Raw genomic sequence first — 18,343 nt, 5'->3', positions numbered from 1 at the left:
TTTCCAGCTCAAGAGGCTTCGCGGCCACTTGATATGATATAAGAAGCAAGGATGGCCAGCTCTGACGGCTAGGGCAACCGTCTGTTCCGACAGCTCGTTGCGTCTGCTTGCGGCTGCCACGACGGTCCATCGATTCAAGCGGGTTAACGCGGCCGGAAAAGAGGGGCTAAAGTACTCGAAGTGGAGGACCATGGGACGCGTTCAAGATTTGAAATCGCTTGGGTGTTTGCCAGGGGCTAGGGGGGACAGACTCTCATGTCGCCATAGAGCCAGTAGTAGCAGTAGCTCTGGAACTGAACAGATGTGACCTCAGTTTGGTTCGATTGCCACCAGCCTCCGCTTTGGTTCTGACGGACGATACAAAATGAAATATCAATCCATAGGAGATCAAATACAGCTGCCCGATCCCCTACCTGTTGGTAGTACTCGTCCGACCATATTTCCATGGAACATGAGTCTGCTCTATTGAAATAGATACACAGAGGGCGAAACGAAGACTTCTCAGATGGCGGACCGCTGGCTGGCTCGCTTGCTGGCGACGGCTCACTGATCAACGCATTCATAAGCTAGGTCAGGCGAAACTTGCTGGAAATAGTGTCTCTCCATGTATGTAACCGAAAAATTTTTTTCCCAATCATGTAGACCTTTCTTGAGGCGCCTTCCTATGAGATGATATTGAAGTGAACTGCATTAATATACTTCTGTGATGTGCGGAAAATATACACACAAATGACATGACCAACGTATCGAGTGAGTCTGGCGCGGCTAGCCGATATTTTTTGTATAAAATGAAATCCACGATGTTTGTTTGACTATAATGCGTACAAACCACAAATATAATGATATATCGCCGGTTTCTATAGTAACAAAAGTATAGTATAGCACATCGTATAATGTAGTTATCGGAGTTTTCAACACACAGGCTAGTGGTCGCAACAAAATTTTCTTGGCAAACATTGAACACTGCTTGTCCTGAACTCATAATAGGGCATTTTTTTCCACTTTATTAACTGAGCTTACTACTTTTGATTGAAGATCAGTCGATTTATTAGACAACGACTACCGACTACACTATATTTCTCCTAAAGAGAAAATCGATGATGTACGTCTAACTTGACGAATTACGTTGTTTGCCACTGGTAAAATTTTAGTTATCGTTCTCTTGACGTAACTGCCGCTGTCGAAAGATACAATTGACAGGGTATGTGCTTTTCGTGGATAAAACATACGGGCATAGCGTATGAGCCATTTGAAAAGTTATTCACCTCAACATAATGCCTTCATTTGGACGTATTTATCAAAAAAAAAATGAAATAAATGCAATCGCTTTAATATAATTTTTGCAGGAATAGGCGAACGTAGGTTGTGCAGTATGCAACGTCACCACAAACGTCTGTACACAACGGCTCCTTCTACGATCAGACCATAGACAAAGAGAAAGCTCTCTAACCGGCTTCTTATCAAACCATTTTCTGCAAAACACGCTGAGATTTATGGCTTTAATAACGTCACTTAAATTTCTCTAACAGAGTTCAACCTTTGAGGCTGACTGTATTATTATACAATAGAAGTTTTTTCCCTTGTATAATAAACAATTTTTCTCCAAAACTGTTTTTCCTTGTATTAAAGAATTAACGTTTTTTACAGCAGGAAAAGTCTGATCTCTAGAATCACATGGTAATCATGTACCCAGAGCAGCTAAATGCTATTTATCTAAGATATTTAGAACCAATTTATATTTTTATTTATCTTGGATGAATGAAATTTAAAGCTACTAATCAATCCATGGAAGACCTCAGAGTCGATACCTTAATTTCATTCCTATAGGGCATATGTTAGCGTATGTTTGGTTCGCATTGGGGTTGGCCCGTTATCACATATATATATATGTGATAACGAATCCATAATCGACGCGCTCTCTGCTTGAGGGTTACATATACACAACACGCGTACTTTACGTATTATCTTTAAAAATAATATTCATAAAACGTATAATTTTAACGCCAAATCTCAAAGGATGTTCATATCAATTAAAGAACGGTATCCTAACAATAGCGGCGAAATAGATTGTTATTGTCAAGTTCCTGCGCTGATCGTTTAAACACTTACAAATATTCAGAAAAGCTGGAAATCTCCAATGTTGTTCGGGGTGCGATGCGGCAACGGGTTCCGCTTGATGCACAAACGCCCAGTTCCTGCTGCCGGGTTATGTCAAAATCAATAAGTAGACTGACTAATAGACTGTTTAGAGCAGAAGTGAGTATAATAATAATACTTGTAAGAGCAATTTCTTATTGACGCTAGATATCAGCGCTTCGACGAATCGCAATGTTAGCGTCGGCATTGAGCCCGACCGTCTTAGTACACCATATGGATAAGCAATGATTACAACTCCCTAAATTTTTATGCCTTTACAAATCTCCTACCAGAACAATGTACGGGTAGTACAATAGCAACAGTCACAGTAAAGCTGGAATGGTAGAACTGCTCTATTATTTAATACCTCGGGGGCAAAACTGCGACCTTTTAGTTGCCCGTAATTGGTACGATGATGATATTGCGCGCTGCTGAACTAGCCTGAGAATGCGAGTTGAGTCCACACCTAAACTTGTTTAATGTTTGAAGTCGGTAGTATGGATCAGGTAGTATGGATTATGCAAAAACTAGCCCTAAGGCTTCTTCTCCTTCACTATCGCCATGACCACCAAAAAGACAAGAGTAGTTGAAGTGTATTGAATCAGTTTCAACTTCGGCCTAGCTGTTTACGGTCCTTCGCGGCTAACCATCCCTTGAAATAATAGGAAAAGCCTTTTTTTTTCTCGGTGGTCTTTTACCGCTGAAATATCGCAACATGCATAGATACACAAATCTTACAGACACAGCGTGACATCACACCATATCTTCTTTAAATCTCTTTCCCCCCATCCTCTGCAAGCGTTCTCAAGAAAGACGCTCTGACAGTTTATACTCTTTTTCTACACCTTTTTCTGCCCTATTTCGGACCTGGTGGCAGGAAATTGCAAGACGAAGTTGTCGTGCTACTCACTTCGGGTAACGGCCGGCCGCTCTGAAAACCACTCAAGCCTAATCACCGCCGTACATCTTCGTCGACGGTTCTGCTAACGAGAAACGATAGTGCCGTTTGGTTTTACCTGTGCTGGACTATTTAGTGACCTCGCCATCCAAGCCCCAGGACTAAGCGGACCGACTCGGTGAGTCCTGTAGCAGGTTTTCAGCGGTTTCCCGCTTCAAAAGCGGGCGCTAGCTAGTTACTTTCCATACTTTGGGGTTGCCGCCCACAACCAGTACGGCCAAGCAAGACAAATGTAGATGAAACAAAAGTAACCACTGAATCTTAGCACTCCCGACTGCTGGTCAACGGTTGCCGAAATCCATGGAGAGCGCGAAGCCTTTGTGCTTTTAGAACAATAGTAAAACTCACATATATATAGTCACAGATATTGTCATTCTCGTAGAAACGCTAAAGGTCTTATTTCCTTTTAGCTTTGCCTTCTTTTGTTTTCCTTTTAGCTGCGTTCCACAACTGTCATAGTCTCGCGCTGTATTCGACGATCAAGATGGCATACAATTGCTCTTGCTACAGTTGCTGGTAGTTTGGTTGCTGCTGCTGTCGCTGTTGTGACGTTGAGCGTAATGGGTGTCTTTCTCGACTAGAGACTTAGTATGTCCAACTGTGTGTCTGTGTGCGTGCATATGCATCTATGTGGCTATTTTACTGCTTTCAACACATGGCCTGCAGTGAGACCCAACCAGCCCAACGACCGCAGACCAGTATTGTCCCGCGTTAGTCTCACGATCAAGCCCTCTGACAAGCTGAATGAACGCAAACATTATAGCCCCGGAGCAGCTACTCCCCAGCCATCGACAAGTTTCAAAAGAAAAGAATGGGAACAAGGACGCATTGGATGCCCAAATAGTGAGAGCTCTAGCTGCTACATCCTCAAGCCGAACGTTATCCGCGACCGCGGATGACCGGCTGGATCGTGGTAGTGCTGTTGCTAAGTGTGGGCGGGTAGCTACTAAGAAAACTATTGCGATCCATCGATATGGATACAAGTATGTAGTAGCTCGGTCCACGAGACGGATTGGAAGCTTAACCAACAGCTCCCTTCTGTAGAGCTCGATCAGTGACACTAGCCGTTCCCCCACACGGAACAGCTACCGCTACAGGTGCGCTATAGAGACAAAAACACCTTTTAGATAGATATTTGCCAGATAACGACCTCCCACTTGGTATCTTGATGTGATTGCTGTTGTTATTTTTCCTTTTCTTTGCTTGCAGATGTGATCAATGGGGGAAGCGACGTATAGCAATAGCAAAGCCGGTAGATAGTATATATAACGATATATACTATTCGCCTTTTTTCTCTCTCTCTCTTGTATATAGATATATATGTGTATATGAATATATACGTATATATGGATAGAGAAGGGGCACAGCTAGGATACAGTTTCCACTCGAAACTATTCCGTATCTAGTAGAGAAAAACTAGCTATATAGGTAAACACAGAGCCATGTAGTAGCTTTAGCGACAACAGTAGTGGAACAAAAGCGTAGCTTAGTTCATATAGTACCGTGTTTATCGGCCGCAGAAAGGGAGGGAGGTGGGGTAGAGAGAGCTGAGAATTGCCAATCCCCCATATAGGCACCCGAGTGCTATTGGCTGCTCGTCTTATCCCAAGCGGTTGAATTGGCCATCGCTACTTCGATTTCTTACCCATGTCCGCCATGTCCGAAGCCCTTCCTCGGTGTTGCGGATCTAGTGAGTAGCAGTTTTCTGTCGCACACTGGCCTCCTCTCGCTACAAGGCACTCACATGTCCATTTCGAAGAAAGAAAGGCGAGAAAATGACCAAAAACTTTATACCTTCGTCCTCCCAGCTATCCATCTATTTCGTTTCGGTTCGAATCTCTAGCCTTCTCTGATCCTTTCTCAGTTCGCCCGTGGCGAACCGATCGGGCAAACGCAGCTCAGCACCAAGCCTGCTTATGCCGTCTTTTCGATGTTACTTCATCCCGTATCCCATTTTACCTAGATTTTGGGTTCTTTCTTGGCCAATTCGATATCCTTATTTCCCTATTCCAGCGTTACCGCATGTTGCTGCTATTTTACCTCTGTAGCCCTTTTTCCGAGCCTGTCGGCTTAAATCCACCTCTTTTCCCTCCTTTCTGTAGTAGAGCTTCTGAGCCCACAGGTGCCACCTTATCTACCGACGTACGTCTGATATTTTTTTGAGCTCCATCCTGCCATCGTCTCCGATTTACAAGGCCTGCTGTCTGATTCAACCGTCTTCCTTTGATTATCTATCGGTCCTGGCTCGGCTTATTCCTTTCTGCCCGTCTATTTCTCCTGAGTCGTCGTCCGCTCGATGGCTGCTAAAGGACCATAACCTAAGGCCTGGTACCACCCCACCCTGCGAAACCAAGGGTGGTAGACCGGTTTATAGCAAAATGACCACTCGTAGTATTGCCCTTCAGCGAGGCATCACCCTTTTGCCTTCCTTATTATCATCTTGCATCACAGCGAAATTATTGAGATATATGACTAAGACATGGATACAAGAGTTGGAGTTCAAGGATGTGTTTCACCACATCAAAGGAAGATAATCACGTCGGTCTACATCTCCCATTTATTGGTCACTGGCTTCGAAAAGGGCCATGGCACGCACGGTTGTTGATTGGATGGGTGGTTAATATTGTGGACGCTTTGCTACTTCAATAGCTTGTTCATTGGGCAGGTCCAAGTATTGAGATGAATACATCGTGTGACCCAGACGCGTGCGAGTACGATACTCTTTATGTCAAGGCGTGCACACGTAGCGAAGCGTGAACACAGTGATATAACAAAGTCCATAATATATGTGCAAGACGCTTGACACTAATATCTCGACGACCACCGGGTGCAAGCTCTGCTAGTTCTTCGCTGAACTATCATCATCATCGCTATTGTTGAAAATTGAAGTGTACGCACTTACGAGAGTACCATATTTATTAAATCTATAATACTCAGACAAAGAAGATACATAAAGTCGTATACTAACATATTATTTTTCAGCGTTTAAGAGCTAAATGGAACACTGAGTTGTCTTCTTATGAGTCTATAAAATCGAAATCTTTTCACAAAGACCAGACACATGACCGTCAGATATACAGAGTTTTACAAGTCAGCTGTAACATACGTGTTTATCATATATATTTACTTGTGCTTCCTGTCTGCACTGTGATGCTGTAGTTAAGCAATATTCCGATTGCAAACACCTCCTTTTTCAGATTTGTGACCTTTGTAACTCAGTTGTTGATCTCGCGCTGAGGTAAGCCGCGTTCATTCTCCACTCACCAACACCAGAATTTCCTACACGTAAGCAGCCTCAGGAGATCCCGATGCGTTGAGTTAGCATAACCGATACTTGTGATCGTGCTACCACGTGCAAGAAGTCTCTCTTTTTCCTTGTTCTCTAATTAGCTAAGACCCAGAAAAAAAAAGGTGCAAGACAAGGTAGTTATCGGGGAAAAATTAATGCAATCATTTTCACGTCGATATAGCTGATTCAATTCTAGTCCAAACCGCAATTCGTTTAATCCAAACACTTTTCACAAACGCAAATAACCACTAATGGAGGCATTGTAAGATGGTCTTTCTGTCACTATTTATAGTAGTTTATCTGTATAAAAATAACCTAACCGACTCCGATGTATAACAGCGGTGACCGCCTTCTGTGACAGCTCGTATGAGAGTATGTCCCACAATGTCAGCCCAGAAACAGCTATATAATACATGCTGTTTTTCATTCGAAAGTGAATAGCAACTTTCCCTATTGAGAAAACAATAGGCTATCATTATTATTATACAAATACCGTTATAATAATGGTAGTCGTAACTTGCGCCCATCATCGTGTTACCACAGCTCATAATAGATACCCTTATATATATATATATATATATATATATATATATATATATATATATATATGTATATTTATATATATAGTCACCTAAGACACATATGAGTGATAAAGATTTTATAGAAGTTGATGTTCGTGTATATATATAACACGCGGCCTATACACGTACAGCGCAATAATCAGCATGAAGTTAAGTGACGCCGTGCAACGAATCACAGACAGATGATGCTATATCTTCACTTAGGAAACGTGGCCACATATTTGCCATCGTGACTTTGCCCCGTTCCTTGCATCTGCTCTAACGCGATTAGTCCGCTTTGCTGTGCCATTCGTTTTTCATCTTGTTGCCCTTCTGCCAAACGGTAATCGAGTACCCTAAATATAGAGGTACGCTGCTTGTCCTCTCCGGAGTAGAGCCCATGGTGAGATAGCGCAATCGACTTCTTTCTATACTATTTTGCTCTATTATAGAAAAGCGCTACACATTCAAAGTTTGCTTGCGACGGACTCTCATGTGGCGTCGGAGACGGAAACGGCACAGCTGGTATTCCCGCTTCCCTTCGCTCTATGTTTTATTTTCGAAAGGAGTTAGTTGTCTGCCAACATTGTTTGTTCAGAAAGCGGAAGCCGACCGGGAAGGTGCGTGACGCACTGGGGCTGCGCTTTGTCTTTAAAAACATTGTTAACCCCCCGTCGATTTCCGCTTTCCCAAATTTTCTCCAGAATGTCCCTTCGTCCCCGTTCCGAATCAACGAGGACATGGATATGCTTTAAGATCGCTACCTGGCCTAAGGCAAAAGAATTTTTTATCCAGTTAGGCACAAGGCTGAGCTTCGCCGAATTTAACACGGCTACTGCTACACCGTAGCCGGCATGCGGTTCGATTAGGCAGCCAGCTAATCGACGCTTTGGCGTTCTCACCGTTCAAAAGCAATGTTGACGCCGCTTAAAGCCGCCTTCTACAGCTGCTGTGTTCATCTGCTGTTCGGTTCAATGGCGAAGGTAGCGGTAGAGGTAGGGGACGTTTTCAGCAGCATTTGCTCTCCGAAAGCCACAAGTCCAAAAGAAAAAGTTTGAACGAGCAGATATTTCGCTCACTGCAGTTGGCACTCGACAAATTTTTCTCTTTGTTTGTTTGTTTGTTCTTTTGCTCTCGTAAGTCAACAGGCTGCGGTGCTTCTATGGTTCGAAAAATCTGTATCCAGCTGAATTGGGTCAAAAGTTTGCTACTGGAGGTTAATACCGATCGTGTAACGGGCTGTAGAAATTCCACCTTACACGTTTGCTATAAGGGGAAGGGAGGCTTCACGCCACGTAAACGATGCTATTCCCTTTATCAGCGGTATTGGACATATTAGGTGGTGTACAGAATGTGTACATCGATAATATCAACGGCTGGATGAGCAGATGCCACTAATTGAACTATGGATGATCATACGCGCTACCAAACGATAAAAAAATTTTACTACCGGACAAATGTTCCTGCCTACTGGATTTATAGAAACGTAATCATTTTCTAGGTGGGCATATGTGGGCACTTGTCTTGTTTGTCTGAATAACAGACCGCACGCGTGTAACGATGTGTGTCGTCAAATGCAGATTTTATATTACGTGCCTAGAAGACGCTGCATAAACAAACCAACAACAGTGAATGACTGTATAGCAAACACACTGAACATGTACGAATACATCTAGTTGGATATTGTTTATCATGGCCTATTTTTGGGTCCAAATTTTTAAAGTGCCTAGTTACACCAAAAAACCTTCATTAGAGCATGGTCGGCCGGTATAGTTCAACTTATCGGATCACCTAAAAAAGGGAATGAAAATTTTCGGAATGCCACACGTGCGCAATTTTAGTCGGTACGAAGTTGCTTTTTGAAATCTTTATTGGTATTAAAGGTGCGAACGGGCAGAGTTTGAAATGTATAATTTACAAAGCTTGAAGATTTTTTGCAACTGTTTAAAATATCGGCCATTTTTGTGCTTTAGGCACGTTTTTGGTTATACGTCGCACAAGACAGTGTATATATGGATATGACTTCCCTTACTCATATTAGCTATGTACGATTTATGCGTAGCGAGCGAAACCCGCAGTAACGACTGCAGTCTCTTTCAATCAGAAACTTTGTCGTCCGAGCCCTCGTGTCGTCATGCATGTATGCTTTATGTATACACATTGTGCAGATATAAATCTGAAGACTGTTAAGTAACTTGACGCAGGATGTATATGCCGCAGTTTTAAACACTGACCTTGTTAAACGCATTTTAAGGATGAAATAGGTAATAGTAGTTTACAATGCATTTTTCCTTCAATACCACAACTATCGACTGATCGAATCATATCTATCCAGATCTATATCGTTACATAAATACACGCGTTTTATGAACCTGGTATTTAACAGCATTTGCATTAATTGCATCAACCAGTTAACATTACGACAACAGAATTGTGACGCAATGGCCCATTTTCTCAAAAGGCGGCCTGAATGATTAGTTGTGCTGTACGCTTTGATGTATATAAATTTATGCGGTTATACTACATAGTCAACTCAAAGCCTAGAAGCTTAACTGTGTTAAAAGTTGTCGCCAACCCTGTTTATGTAGCACGTATTTCTAACGCTTTTACGCCGATACGTGACTTCTCCATCTAAAAAAAGATTTAAATGATTGACTTCAACTAAAAGCAAAAGCAGTCGCTTACTGAGACCCACCTTCCCCCTTTCCTTAATGTATTTTGAAGATCTTCTTTCCTTTGCTTCTTCTAGAAACGCTCTAGACGACAGACTTAATATGTTAAAGACAACTGACGACTAAATGTGATATACTTCTCAAAATTAATTAAAGTCTACTAAACGTTATTTAAACTTTACTCGAAAATAAAGTACCGTATTATTATTATATCGGGTTGTAGCGCGTGTTGTGTTAGCACACGTTATGGCTGCATTACCTTTTGATCAGTGTGCTTTAGGAAACGACAAAATTCCCTCCACCGTGAACCCTTGTCAATAATGTACATTATCGAACCGATATTTCTGCAATGACGCACAAATCTGAACAGTCGGATTTGTTTTTTTATCACGTTCGTATTTTTCCTCTCTTTTACCGTCGTCGTCGTCGTCGTCGAACTTATTCGAGCCCAAATTTCCCGCTCGCATGGTGTAAGTCAAACGAAAGCGGCGAGTTCTACGAAGCCTTCTTTTAATTTTTTTGTCATCTACCATGTGTCGCCTAGCTTCGTGGCCTTCCATGATCGTCATGTTAGTGCTGCTCGCGTATTCTCAACCTTACACGTAACCCACCCATAGAATAGAGCCGGATCAGACCACACCGATAATGCAGCGGAGATCTATTTAGCATCAACCACTGGGTCTTTCCCACTGTTTTCTCTTACGGCTAGTACACTATCACTCAATGCAGCCCCTGCCAACCATCAACAACAAACGTATACACGAACGGTAACCGAATCGGCGCGCTGCATAGAAATATCGCTGGAGCCAATTGGAGCGTACACAGTCTGTACGTGCCCTAGAAAAACTCCAAGCCAACGTTAAGGCTGTGCTCTGGTACACGACGCGATGTTGCGCAGTGTTATGTCAATTTGAGTCGGAATGTACTTGAGAGTCTTGACTATCTGCAGATGAATGTGTGTGTATATGTATTTGCACATATGAGCTATCCCTCTATTTTCTCTAGTTCTCCCTCTGCCCATTTCCTTCTCGTTTTTTGTATTTACCGATTTATTCCCGACTGCTTAGATTGTAGCTAGTGCTCTCAGCGCGCTTTCGGATCCGTCTCGGATAATAAAAAAAAAAAAAGGAAAAATGACAACGACAAGATCTTAACGTTCTTCGTGCTCCACTGGATTCTAGCATTGCCTGTGATATCGTAGTCCTCATAGCCTGACTCGAACAGTCGTTCGAGTTGCCGTTCTCCTTAGACCACATAACTCCAATACACCTTTTGGAGTTAACGTCAACGTTAACAACAGCAGAAGTGTAAACACGCTTTAGTTAATCCTGTGGCATTCAGCCTGCGCTCGACTAGGACTAGCTGCCTGATGGGCTGGGTTAGTGACTAGCGTCCGATGTTACTTGTTCTATCTGTCCAGCTGACTTGTTTTAGCCTTTGGCTAGATGCCAGATCCACCGTCCACGGTCTTACAGCAGTGCTGACTGTCCGTCGTCTGCTGCTCCGATAGCGTTTCCCATTCCTTTTCATCGTCAGCGATAGCAGGGACGGCCGCTACGGTGGTCACAAAGCCCTTTCTCACGTCTTTTTCTTTTCGCATTTTTGTTTTCTTTTTTTCCAGTTTTTCTCATCTACTTCGCTCCGTTGTCTTTCGAGATACCTCCTATGTAGTCCTGTCGGTTTGCCGGTTACGGCAGTCCAACTTGGCAGCAACGAAACCATGGTGATGGCAGGAGTGTTTGCATTCATCTCATGCCTGGACAGAATATGCACATATCATAGGTCTTATATTCTTGGAGGCCGCTTAGCCAGATTTTGTACAGGTACGCTGAATATTGACTATTTATATATATATAGAATTGAACAAATAGAGGTGGGCAGCTTGCTTGAGAGAATATCACCTTGCTATGGACTATTCTTATCTAGTCGGTATTAATCGATATATAACATAGAATAAAGGCGAGCTGCCGAGTGATTTGACAGAATGATTCATTCCTGCGTCTTCGTGTTGTTGCTTTACCTACTGGCCTCGCTCTACCATCGTAAACAAAATCTCTACCTATTGGTGGCCCCGGTAGAAGAGGGCTTTACGTTTAAGGTACTGCTGCTGTCGCCGTCGAACTTTTTTTTGGAACAATAGAAATCCTATGGCCATTGTCAGTGAGAGGCTATCCAATGGAAATAGCGATGCTATCGTTAGCTTCAGAGGAGACTTGCTCTCGTGAAATGAAACGACACGGTCATTGGCACTGACCATTGTCGTTTGTGGTCATCAACTGCTCTTAAAGGAGCAGCGAGGCCAACGACTCTGCTTAAGCCGTTGCAGTTAAACTGTAGTGGAGTACGTCTGCTTGTAGCTATGCTGCTAAAATAAACTCATTACCGTTCATAGTATCAATACAGCGGCACGTTTGTTGACCGTTCCGTAGAGTTAGAAGATCTATGGATGTGCCAACAACGTTTTGTGTTGGCTACTCGCGGTTTTGCGGGTACGGTTCAATGTGCTCGCGTCTGCATTCAACTTCGTGCGAATATATGGCAGCGTGAGCCATCGAAAAATCCACTGAATATATGATTACTCATCAAATTCGGGCAAAGGAAGTTCCACAAAGTGAACAGTAACGCCGCATTTCCAGAGGAACAGTAACAGTGGTATCAAAACGAGAAACATCGCCGTCGATCGATTAATTTGCCTAATTCGTAGATCGGCAAAAATTGACGGCGGATCAATCGTACTGATAAACGGCATTCTCGATATTTGTCAATGTTGATATGGCGCTGCCAAAATATTTCTACTATAGAGTAAGCTTTGTGTGTGGACGACTGTGGTCTCAAACAAAGAAACTTCTACGGTGTGTCCAAACAGATTGTAGAGAAAATATAATGTACGCACCACGATCAATTGATCTTGTTTCGCTTCCAGAAAGGTGTACCCTCCGATACTGGATCAGTATCTGTATAAGAAATCACTACTCGAAACAGCCAACGAGGTTGCTCCGCGTAAAAAGAAGAAAGTAACCGAGGGTGTCCGGACGGTAAATTTAAATGAAACAAACGACTTTATTGAGTTAAAAGTTATTGTCAAGACATATCGTTGTATTTGCTGTTGGGTTATTGTAGACTCCCAGCTTAGATACCAACAGTGTTGGAATGGCATAGGCCTATTTTAGAGTTATACTAAATAATAATTAGTTAATATGCCTCGATACGAAGTCGAGCACGATGAATAGGTCTGAAATATATATCAAATGATCGCTGCACCTCTAGCGATATTAATTGTTTTCTATTCTCGTCCAGTGTCTCGTCTGGGACCTGATATCGTACCGTTTGCTGTCGTTGCAGGCACTCAACGTGCAGGTGGAACCGTGAAGTTAATCCAAAGACGGGAGACGCACGGAGCCGAACTTCATGTCACGTCATATCACACATGACAGGACCTGCTTAAATCAAGTTTTTTTTGTGATCCGTTTTATACACGTGCGAACTAGCACAGACACAATCCAATCAAAGCACCTGCACCCGTGTATAAATTGCACTATATAGCTGCACTGAAAGCTTTCCTGGGTTTCTGGTTTCTCTTTTTCAGTCACGCACGACTTACGTGCGTGCGTGCGTGCGTTTCATTGCTGTATTGATATTCGTTTTCTTCATCTGAATGCACTCACTGAATAAAGGCCTATGAAATCTTTACCAGGACCCTCATCAACGAATCACCAAAAACGCTGTCGGCCATAGATGAAAGGATGTCGACGGTGCTTGTTGTTGTTGCTGTCACACAATCCATATGGGCACGGAAAAATTCACTCTCGGGAAGTCCTTTTGCCTGCACTTGTCACACTTTTGCAACGGCTTTGAGACGACACAACAAAAAATGAAACCACTGTGACTGCCTAAAGCGCAAATACACTATTACAAAATCCTTCGATTCTGCTGCCAATTCTGACGTTTTTCATTGGGTCGTTAATGGCTGTTTGTGCGTCCACCAAGTAGAGCCACTCATAACCTGAGAAGAAGGCAATTGCCAGTAGATACAACGGTTAACAATAGTCAATATGTAAGGCAAGCAAAAAAAGGGACAGGTGGTTCAGTGATGCATCTAAGCAAATTTTGTGATTAAGATCAAAGTGACAGGAATTGATATTGACAGTAGCACAGCTGTTACTCAATCATTCACTTACGAATTAATTTTGGTCAAACAACAATAGTAGGGCTCCGTGTATTAAGGCGGAAGCAAGCATGTCACTAACGCGTAAGCATCATCATTGCCACCGGTCTCCACAAACACGTTGGCTCTATGGGAACGCACATACATGTGAAACCGAAGCTATTTCTTCGTCGTGTGTATTGCTTAGTATCATCCACTGGCTTGTGCAGATTTCGCTGAAATGTGGTTTTTCCTATTATTATTTTTTGACTGATTCACACTTTTTCTTCCTTATACCCGCTCGCTCATCCTTCTCCGACTGTGCTTTTGCTGGGTTTCGGGTGCGATTATTGAGAGAAGCCTAGCTGCGGAGTTACCTTGTGGCTGTGGAATTTCAAAGGCCAGCAGCCGTCGTAGCGGCATCGAATGAAAAACTGTCACTGCTGTTCCTGATAAAGAGGCATATCCAGTACAACGAGGATGAGAAATGTTACGCAAGGTGTTGATGACACCGATACAGAAAACACAAGCAGGGGTTAAGGTGTGGGCACGACACGTCAACAACGTGAGCCGCTTGTTGTAGTAGCATGCAGCATGTGGCAGCCCCGCATGTGGCAAACAACACACGCCCGTAGCCCGCCGAGTCCAGGGATAAACTGGAGAGCGCGCATCGAAGGAAAGGGAACGTTCCGGGGGAGGAAGCACCAAAATCGGCCGAGTGTGTCGTGGCGGGCGTCGATGGGTGAGGGTAAAGGGAGTATGCTGTCCAGAGGGGCAGTTAGTCGAGAGAGGCAGAGCAGAACACCGTTGGCGAGCGGAACACAGCTACGGAGTACGGACGACCGATAAGAAGAAGGCAAGGATGGCGCTCCTTTTCTAGTCCTGAAGTGCAGATAGCACCACGGATACGGGCTATGGGTCGGTCCAATACAGCAGCAGCGATACGATGGCGACGCGCGAAAAACAGCATTGACGATCACCACCGCGAACAGCGGCACCAACCACAGTCAGCAGCAGAAGCCGCGCGACTTTGCCGTTGTGCTTTGTGAGTCTTCCCTTTCCTTCTTTTGAGACCTAGCGCACGAGCGCGCGTGCAAGAGAGAGTGTCAAGTACGACGTGAAATGGAAAGAAATAGAGAGAGAATTTGGTCTCTTTACCACCCTTAATCTATCTCTTCCTCTCCCTTTTCCTCGTCTTCCCCTTACTCTCGGCCTGATCTTATATATCTCCCTCCGGTCTTCTCAACTGTGTGTTGTACTGCGCCCAGCGAGTCGCCCTCAGGCTGACTCCTCTCCTCAAACCCCATGCTTGTTACCTCTATCCCAAACCTATCTCGATGCCAGCTAGCTTGAACCAGCCCCAACTAAGATCCTTGCCACCTTTTTCTCGTCTCGTTCTCCCTTTGCCGGGCGAGTGGAGAGCTCTTCTGCGGCCTTGTTGTCGTCTTAGCGGGTCCATCTTGTTTGTTGGCAACGCGATTGGCACCCACCAAACGGACGGCCTTCTCCGTTCCTTCACATTTCCACACACATGCATATGTACCGACAGATATATTGCTCTCACTAAGTCCTAATCGGGGCTGGCTACGCTGACCAATCAATGTAGCTCTCCCTTTACGCTGTGCCATGATCCTTTTTTTCGCATTGTTCTCCTACCCCGTCAAGCATCATCCTCGTCAGGTTTCATGGTCGTTACAGTCACGACCGTGGAACCTGGTCACTAACTGGTGGTCGTTTGCTGTTGCGGCTGCTACTGCCGCTGTTCTTATCTACGCCGTCTATGGAGCCCCGTTCCGCTTGCTTACTTGTTACCGGTAAGGCTGGCGTACTGCTGGGTACCGTTTGGCCTTTCCTTCATTCGTTTGTGTGGTCCCTGTCTTCGTTTTGTATGACCATCCATTCTCTTCATTTGTTTTACTTTTCTATCTTTCTCTTGTTAATTCCACTGTCTACTTTCGGACTCACTTCCCTTGCTATCCCTGATAAACAGGCATATCCAATACTGTTGCTCTTAGACGACGCAAAGAACGAAAGGGGGCGGGGGGGAGGGTAGCAGCAAAGCAGCGCATCCTATTTCCTCGTCTTAATCAGTCTTTTTACATGGTTGTTTGTCTAGCTGCCTGTTCACCCGTCTCTCCCTTAGCAACACTCGCTTTGATGATTATCCACACACTGGTGCACGACCCACGCACCAGTTATCGACCGACCAGCCAGTGCAGATAAAAAACAAACCGCTATGTTCATTGCTGTCTGCGTTTTCGGAAATCCGTAAGATGACGCACGGGAAATTTGGAGAAATGCAAAGTACTTTCCTTGTAGGATCCTTGTCATACGCCCTGTTTGTCTGTATGGAGATGAAAGATGCCACTTGCTTTGTATGTATAATACAGCAGCGTCGTGCCCATACGGGACGGCGTTATCACCCGTTTCATGTAGACTGCGAATATCGCCGCGGATCGTCTTCTCGTGTTGCTTTTTCCCAGAAAAATATGTATGAAACGGAGTAAAAGCGCGAGAGGATAAGCAATCTCAACCACGAACAGCTAGAAGGAGCGCTGTGAACAAATGAGACTAAGAAAAAGTAACTATTCCAACAACAGACAGAATAGAGCTTCCGTGTGGCCTTATTCCGCGTCATGGCTGGGCCTGGTCTCTGTTCGTTCTAGCATTGCGGCAGATGGCGGACAGCGCGTGAAGCTACTCGCGAATTCGTTCCGTTTGCTTCTTCTACTCGTGTCCGCCCCGCGTAATATAAATGGTCGCCGAGATGATGGGATGAAAATGTACGCGAGGCCATATATAAGAATGGGAAGGATGGAGTACACGGAAAACGGAACAATGAAGCATTGAGATTGCAGATACGTACAGATGGTAGAGGTGATGGTGGTGGGGGCAGCGGCTGCGACAATGGCGCTGCCGGCGCCTGAGGGAAAGTGACAAAAAGATCGGAAAAGATTTCCCTGCTTTTTTCGGTTGGCCGGCTTGTCGTCTTGTCTCTTCTCCTTTTCTTCATCTACTAATTCTTCTGCAAATGAAAAGAAACGGAAGACCACGCTGCAGTCGCCGAAGGGTAAAAGCGAGACTGGGCTCCATTTCTCTTCATCGAATATTGAAGAGGTCGGTTTAAAGTAGTGTTGGACACAGGCATAGCGAAGACACCAAACACGTTGCAAGGCAGGTACAACAACCTTCTTTGCTGGCTCTCTTATGCCCGGTCTTTCTTCGCAATGCGTCGTGATTAATTGAGAAAACGAAAAAAGCAGAGGCAAGTACTGAAAATACACGCTCACCGACAACAGCAAAGTACGTCTCAACCTAGATACATCGATAACGCATCAATTCACAGACGAGATTGTTCCGTCACTTGAGAGTTTAACGCTATCGTTAACAGCATTGCCATGAAAAATGAGCAAGAGGATCGTACCGCTTATTTGCTGTCTCGAGGTGCCTGGTCTCTTTACAACTATTTATTGCAAAAAAGAAGGAAACGAAACTTAGAGAGCTTTGTAGAGAACTGTAAACAATTTTAAGTGTCAAAATAACTCACTGTGAGCTAATACTAAACATGCTACGCCAGAAAGATTCACTCACGGGCATCAGTTAAAACTCAAAAAGACGATGCCATTAAAGAAGCAATTTGTCACTGAACTCAACCTACATTTATTCCGAACGAAGTATCAAAGGCTGCATGTGATATGTTGTGTGTAAAGGGGCAAGGCTAGTAAGGCAAAGTAAGTAGAATCCATCGAGGCCTTTCCCACGAGTTTTCCGCGATTCACCGCTATGTAGGCATCAAGCATATCGAATGGATCTGTTTGTAACGGCGAATATGCACTCAAGGCGGAGAAGCCGACCAATCGTAGCCATAGAAAATCCAGTGCAAGTACGGGTAAGCCTCAACTTACCAACCACGTTGGATGAACATTAGCCCCTTAGCCCCATTTTACCTACTCCCGGATAATTCTCAACGTAGTCACAAGTCCGCCGGTTCGCTGCCTTCTGGGCTGAGCGAATAGCAGACAAACGTGTTTTGGTAATATATCTTCCTCAGAAAGGCTCATCCGTCTTGAGTGGTGGCGCCCTCTAGTGCGGCTTATATCAGACTTGTACCCTACAAATGGCCAACAACGAGGTATAAAAACAACGTACACGTGTATAGAGGTAGAAGCATCTCTGTATCTCTTGTATGTACACTCTGGTTCATGTCTTTCGAGTATTGTAACAACGCTTCTCTCACGTCACAAAACTTTGAACGCTTACATTAAATTGGAAAAAGATGAGATTTGAGGATGTCGTTTTTTGCTGGTCTGTTCGTGGTACCTGATTGGAGCTGGTCTGGAAGCAATTACGTGTTGAAAACAGATGGGTTTCTATCGCCAATTGATACGTAGTTGTATGACTAACCCTTTACATTTCACGTGCGTTCTAATGACCTCTTACGGTAGTTAAACATTGGCATCTTTCTTTTTGTTATTAATTCCAATATTTTAAATATTGTCTTTAACTAGGAAGATCGAAAATTCTAAAGGGAAACGAAATAAAACGAGAGCATAATTTGTGTACAAAGAAAGCAGTATACAACAG

General features: G+C 44.0%; 1 protein-coding gene across 1 annotated transcript in view; it reads right to left on the bottom strand.

Annotated features, from left to right (window-relative positions):
• The window catches only part of LOC111249103 (uncharacterized), a 269,871-nt gene extending 256,848 nt beyond the window's left edge, over positions 1-13,023 (bottom strand). Inside the window, exon 1 of the mRNA XM_022802606.2 lies at positions 12,940-13,023. The gene's annotated coding sequence lies outside the window, so the exon portion shown is untranslated. The remainder of the gene's footprint in view (positions 1-12,939) is intronic.
• Positions 13,024-18,343: the final 5,320 nt, after the last annotated feature.

This window comes from Varroa destructor, unplaced genomic scaffold (assembly GCF_002443255.2).
Source record: "Varroa destructor unplaced genomic scaffold, Vdes_3.0 BEIS01000001.1, whole genome shotgun sequence".
Classification (NCBI taxonomy): domain Eukaryota; kingdom Metazoa; phylum Arthropoda; class Arachnida; order Mesostigmata; family Varroidae; genus Varroa; species Varroa destructor.
This window is presented reverse-complemented; position numbering and strand designations above follow the sequence as displayed.